The sequence below is a fragment of the Olea europaea genome, unplaced genomic scaffold (assembly GCF_002742605.1).
Source record: "Olea europaea var. sylvestris unplaced genomic scaffold, O_europaea_v1 scaffold1148, whole genome shotgun sequence".
Taxonomy (NCBI): Eukaryota; Viridiplantae; Streptophyta; class Magnoliopsida; order Lamiales; family Oleaceae; genus Olea; species Olea europaea.
The window spans coordinates 348703-356291 of NW_019228875.1; positions in this window are offsets into that span (position 1 = coordinate 348703).

Below are 7589 nucleotides of genomic sequence, written 5' to 3' on the forward strand. Positions count from 1 at the left end.
CTTGCTAAGAAATAATTTTATTCTTAGTGAGAACTATTGATAGTTGTCTTAAGTGGTATACACATGACAATTTGTCATTTGATGCATTAATATGATATTTTTTATTGCATTATACATCAAATAACAAAATGTCATGTATATGTCATCTAGAACGACTAAAGATAATTTTCATCATGAATAGCATTATTATTTTAATTCACTAATAGCTGACAAAATCTACTTTTGTGATAATATTGGTATACTTGAAATTTGGACAAGTTTCTAAAAACGTAATATCTAGCTCATTGCAAATAATTTATAAATGGGCATGAGAATTTTTTTCGAAAAGTTTGTATTAGTGTAAGAACGCTTGGAGTTTTATGTTAAAATAGGTTTATATTTTATGAGTTTAGAGGGAGGTTTAATTAATCAGCGGATTTTTCGGTATTTGAGGAGATAGTTAAAATTTGTTGACATAAAAATTACATCAAATGAGAAATAATGAATGATTTCAAATTTTCTTCCTTAGTGAAAACTTGTAGTAAATAACAAATAAATAAAAACTTTGTTTATAAAATGTAAGGGAAATCACGTATCACATAACCATTTTATCCAGGGCGGTTGTATTGCCAGTTGGCAGTTGCCGCATAGTTTATTTGTTCCACCCCCTTTTTACATATTTTTTAATTACAAAAATAATAGTAAATAAAATGACGTTATTAGTAACCCTTCAATGCCTTCATCAGTTCATCATCTTTCTTTAATACTGACTAGTCTGTATCTCGTGCGTTGCACCAATTTTATAAATATATTTTTTTGTTGTTATCAGCATAGAGTTTGTAGATTTTACAAAAAGTATTTGAAGATGAGAAATGTTTGTTCGATTGTCATTTTTTGGTCAATTGTATATTTTATGTGGACGATAATTTTTTTTATTCTTATAAATAAGTACAATGAATGTTGACGATTGTGTATATGTCAACGATAATTTATTTTTAATCATGTATTATATTTTTTTGTTTAATGTAGATGAAGATTTGATTTTTTTTATTTGATATTGCAAATAAGTTGTAAATTGAATTAAGCAAAATATTTTTCTTTAGCAAGTTCAATTTGAGAGGTTATACTTATACTTCAAAAATAACCTATGTATTGAAAGAAAATTTCAAATTCAAATTTTAATTTAATTGAAAGAATGAAGAATAACGAAATAACTTTGAGGATTAAAATAGAAACTGATTTCATTAATGTTGATAACTACAAAAACTTGTTGTATCCGTGATTAAGTTTTGTGGGTGTTTTTTCAATGTATGGCTTTTTCAATTTCAATTCATCAATTTTCTTTGAATTTTTACACCTTGAAAGAATAAAATGAGAATAACTATAATGATACGTTGCATACAAATATTCGTGCATATCATTGTATCAATTTTTTTTTACTGTGATGAAAGGAGTGTTTATGAAGAATGTGCTACGAACTTTTGTGGAGAGCTTTAAACCTATGTAACACAGCATTAAAGAGAACATGAAAAAATTATAAGTAAGAATGATTTATATAATATTAAATGCGTTTTTTAAGAGTTTAAATAATGAAAAAATAATAGAAACATACCAAAGAAAGACGTGACTCTTATGTGTGTTGCAAAGATCACTGGTTTTTTTTTTTCAATATTTTCTACTATCAATATACATTCTCTATCAATAAATGAATCCTAGAGGGTCAACGTCATTGTTTTGAAATTTTGGTCCAGAAGTATTACATCATGTGCCCAAGTTTGGTTGCCATCTTCTGACTGAATCAATCGCTTAGGTATCATATCAATTATAATTGCTAATATGTCCGCAAATTAAAAATCAACAATTACTTTTTTATTTTGTTGGTAATCATAATTGCTTTATCAAACAAAATATACTACTATTATTTATTTTTCTCACCATGAGTATAAATAATATCTAAAGTAAATGGGATCTATAATTTCTTACTTTAAATTAGTATTCGTATCCATGTATTGTTCAACTTCATGGAGAGAAGTTAGCTGATAGGTTGAGAAAACATGTTCAAGGTTATCTTCATTCAACCCTTGAAATACGAGTTTCTCCAAAAATTGTCTGAATATTTGTAAATCCCAGTATTGTTGTTCACATAAGATTTGGAAATTCCATATGTTTTTCCAAGAAAAAGTTGATTTTTAAAAATAGTGATGTTTGAGACATATAACCGTACTTGGATAGTGTTACACTAAAAGATAAAAATTCAATAGTGTAAAAATGTATATTATAAAACAAAAACATAAAATGTATTTCCAAAAAAATAATAATAATAATAATAAAATTGACAGATTTTTGTAATGTAAATGAAAAAATAATAATAATAAAGTTAATAGATATTAAATTGTTTTGTTTTTCCTTAACATTATATGTTGGTACCTTCCATTCTCTTGTTTTGAAGGTTTTGGTGATTACTTTTCCACCACAATTACCTTAACTTTCCACTATTGATTGCTAGATACAATTACTGGTATAAGTTGATATTATTCTTCCACTGCGACAACCTTGAAACAGAGTGTTCTATGAAAACGTTTTTGAGATAATCAAATGAAAATGAAGTGTGTGTGTATATATATATATATAACCATATCATATATATATTTTTTCTATTTTATGTTATAAAATTATGTACATTGTAAAATCCTGTTGATAGCCATACCTTATTGTCTAATCACATAGGATATGGGGATTACTTCAAACCTTTACTCATAGTACAGGAATGGCATGAATTGAATTAGGCAGTATTTGCTTAGTTCCTATTATAAAACTAATAAATGTGGAAGTTTGGAATGAAGAGCTATATACATTGTAAAATCTTATCGATACCCATACCTTATTGTCTAATCACTGGCATAAGATAAAGAGATTACTTCGAATGTTTACTTATAGTGCAATAATGGCGTAAATTGAATTAGTAAAACATGTAAAACTATATCAAATTCGTTTGGTCTTATTATAAAACTAAAAAAATTATGTCAAAGTTAGGAATAAAGAAGAAAAAATATCAGGATGTACATTGTAAAATCTTATCATACCCATACTTTATTGATTAATAATCACAGGCATAATCGTCAGATTGAGACGGGGAGGTAAAGCTTTACTTATAATGCAAGAATTGATTTGAATTGAATTAAGGAATATTCAATCAAAATTACACTGGAAAAAAAGAATTTATAAAAGGTAACCATTCGACCAGAGATGAGACGTCTCCGTGCAGCGTAGAGAATCTTCACGCTGCATGAAGACAAATCACCGTGTTACAGCACGACTAGTCTCCATGACATGGTCAGTCCCGTGCAAGACGGAGATCTCAGCGCAGCTAAGAAATTTTAAGCTAAGAAACCCAATTTCTCGATTTTTGGAAAAATTTTGGGTTATCTGTTTTTTATGAATTTTAGTCAAACTTGATTTGAAACATGCCAATGAAAAAATTCCTTCGTTTATACATTATTTCTTTTTTATTAAGTTTTGTTTTGGTTATATCTCGATGAATTTACATCGGATTTGAATTATGTTTGTTGAATAATAATCTCTAAGGTTAAGACCCTCGGTTTTCGTCATTATCTCAATTTTTTCCATTTTTGGATAAAAATTTCATTTGAAATATTAAGGTAATGAGTGAATATAATATACATTGATCAAGATTTAATTATTATTAATTAAACAATTAATATTTTCTATAATTATATATAAGATATATTTAATTCTTTATCACAGTAATAGAATAACACGGCATCGTTTTGCCATTTAACGTAGGAAAACAATATCGTTTTATACTGTAAATACAGGGTAAAAAGGGATAAAAAAAAAATGAAATGAAAATTAATAGGGACATAATAAAAGCAAAAAAATTAAAAAAAATTAAAATGTAGGGTAAAAATGGATAAAAAAGGAAATGTCACTGTATCAATTACGAAAATGATTGAAGACAACACGATATCGTTTTTGCTCCCACAATGGGAAAAAAAAATTTGCTATAGTGTGATAAAATGGAAGAATTCATTGTTCTAACTATAGTAATTTCCTATTCCCTTTTTTAATATAGTAGGGATATACACCAGTTCTCAAGGTGGACTAATATTAATTTAAGAGATTTTTCATTTGTATCTATGCAGATCGATTATTTTAAAAAAGTAATGTTTTCACAAGTTAAATAGGTTTAATCCATTCATGCTCACCGCACTTAATACTTAGTGTGACCATCCAACTTCATATAACGTTTTAATCAAGCCATCTGATTATTACCTAATTATTACCCCCCAAAAAAAGGAATTAGAATCAGAAAAAAAAATAAAAAAATACACAACATAATAAACAATTTTTTTTTTTAATTTCTGCTAGCACACAAAATATACAATTAATCGCACGCGTGCTAACACACGCTTTTCATATACACAAAAAATAAAAATAAAATCTACTACCCCAAATCAGGAAAAATTATTTAATATAAATCAAACCCAAATCAAGAAAAAATCTGCGTAAAAAATTATAAAATGCAAAAAATAATAATAATCATTATAATAAATAAATATATAAATATATTAAAAAATCACTAACCCAAATTAAAAAAATTATATAATATAAATTAATAAATTAAACCCAAATCATGCAAATATATATTGATTAAATGTTTTTTTTTTTTTTTTGTGATTTTTAATCGCCTAACTAAGACGTTATATGAAATTGAATTACCATAGTGAACCAAAATAAATTTGTGTGGCCACGATAACACTAATTATAAAGTATAGTGGTTAGGGTGAAAATCATTTGAACAATCGTGATGATAGTGTAACGCTAAATATAAAGTACAGTGATCGTGAATGAATTTAACCCTAGTTAAATAATATGAATAGAGATGGAATATTGTTATAATGTCAATTAGGAGTAAAAATGTGCTATCATTGTTGTCTAGGTTGAACCAATAAAAAAAAAAAAAAAAAAAAAAAAATATATATATATATATAAAATTCAATTCTAGATATTTATAATTCAATGCTATCACTCATGGCATCTCATGGGAAAATCCAAAAATGAGTGGATGAGATTTGATCCAAAATAAACTTTATCTGTGTAACGATCACTTTCAAGTTGAATGTATGCCACGTGAATTTATGAATACATTTTGTAAGTTTTAAAAGTGAGTTTGTAGTCGGAGTATTCGTAACAACTTGTTATTTTCATGTGGAGTATGTATGATTTTTGTTCAAACCATTTGTCCATGTGCAATATTATGATTTGTTCTTTAAAAAAAATAAAAATAAATAATTAGCATAAAACGTTCCTACCTCTCAATGTTATTATGCAAAACGTCTCTACCTTTTATTTTTTGACATTTTCACATTTTGTTCCAAAAAAGTTCATTTTCTTAAAAAATAAAATAAAATGACAAATATGCCCTCTATTTAAATAAAACAAAAAGGAAAGAAAAGAAAAATTAGAACAAATTGCAATTATACTCCTCAACCGTTAAAAAAAATGAAATGAGTCCAAATAAATTATTAAAATTGTAATGAGCACAAAGGTCCCTATTCTCATATTATAGTGCAAAACGTTTATACCTTTCATTTTTTTACAATTTCACCCTTATTTTTACATTATATTGGGAAAATCATAATTTTCATCCATTGCAAAAATCATAATTTTCACTCATATTTCAATCTTTCATTGCAAAAAAGATCCTTTTATCAATATAAAAAATGTAAAATGTAAAATGACAAATATACCATCCTATTTAAATAAAAGCGATAATTTTTGCAATGAAATGTGAAATGTCAAAAAATGAAAGGTAATGACGTTTTGTACAATAATATTGAAAGGTATGAATTTTTGTGTTAATTATCCTTTTAATAATTTATTTGGACTAATTTACAGTTTTTAAAAAAGTTTTGGAGTATAATTTCAATTTGTTCTTTAACTTTTCTTTTTCTCTTCTTTGTTTTATTTAAATAAAGGGTATATTTGTTATTTTACATTTTTTTATTCAGAAAATGACATTTTTTTTGCAATAAAATATGAAAATAGAGGTGAAAATGTCAAAAAATAAAAGGTAAGGATATTTTGCATTAATTACCCTTTTAATATTATCTAATTCTGTTTTAAATTTTACAAAATTCTTTGTCGGATAGGGTAACTATCAACTTTTCACCTTGCATCTTTTCGTAAAAGAATTTATTTCACGTGGATTATGAGTCAATTTTAAAGTATGTTCAGCTATTTAACTTTATTTTAAATTCAAGTTTGTAGAATATACAATTTTTATTATTATTTTATAACACAAAACTACAGTGTCCAAAAATTGAGTGATGCGTCCAAGGCCCATGTGTAGGGCTCGGTATGGGCTAGTTCGGTTTGATTTTAAAAAAAAATTGAATTGGACTCAAAATTTTCAGATATTTAGTAAGTGGAACCGTCGGTTTCAAATTTAATTATGGAACCTTCGAATTCAATTTCATTTGGTTTGGTTCAGTTCGATTCGGTTTGGTCCTAGATTCTGTACTATATTTAATTTTTTTAATATTTACAAAACTACATTAGTTTAACTAATGACATGTTTAATCTTAACTCTTACAAAATATTGTAGTCCAATCTTATGTATTTTTTATATATCTCTTTGCTGAATTCTTCATAAATTTGATTGTTAAAGTCACAAGAGAAGGAAGATAACGATCTCACATAAATTAAGAGAGGTGTTGTCGAACTTCAATTTGATATCTTCAGAACGATAGAGACGGCATTACAGTATAATAACAAATTTAGATCAAATCTAGGTCAATTTGATTAAGTTGGGCTTAAATTAAAATTTAAAAATAGAAAAATCATAATTTTGAGTTTGAGCTAAATTAATCGGTTAGCAAATTTATTTAGAAAAAATAAAATAATTTGGCTTGTTTAAAATAAATAAATTAAAAAAATTAGAGAAATTCATTTCTTATTCGATTATTGATTTAGAATTGAAAATTAAACTGAACACGTCGATTTTTTATTTAGATATTTGTTCAGATATTTAATTTAAGAAGAATTGCTAAATTCGATTCGATTCAAGAGTTTTGCTCTATGCTACCCATCTCTAGTATCATTATTCCCAAAAATTATGTACTAACAACATGTCATCTGCTATTGTAAAGCCTTAATCGAGATTCCAAATAATCACTTGAGAGGCAATATATTGCAGGGATCCAACGGATAAAAAATTGTTCATCATATTCCTCCACTTACGGCCGTACATTATTACTGCTATTTTTTTGTTAATTATATATATATATATTATAAACAGAGTAAAAAGCAAGGTGCCCGTGCTTGTGGGTCCTTCCTAGTCGGCCGCCGGAAAATATTCTTTCGATTTGACTCTATACTTGCATCAATAATGTCGAAACTCATTTTTATTTATACATTCTCAAATTAAAATATTATTCACGTAAATTTAAAAATTCTTTCTACTTTTTAATTACGTATTAGTCTAAAATTTATTATACAAAATTTAATTCTTCCTCTGTACGGGAATTTATAAATAAAATAGATATAAATTGTGATTAAGTTAATAATAATTGTGAGGTCAACAATAC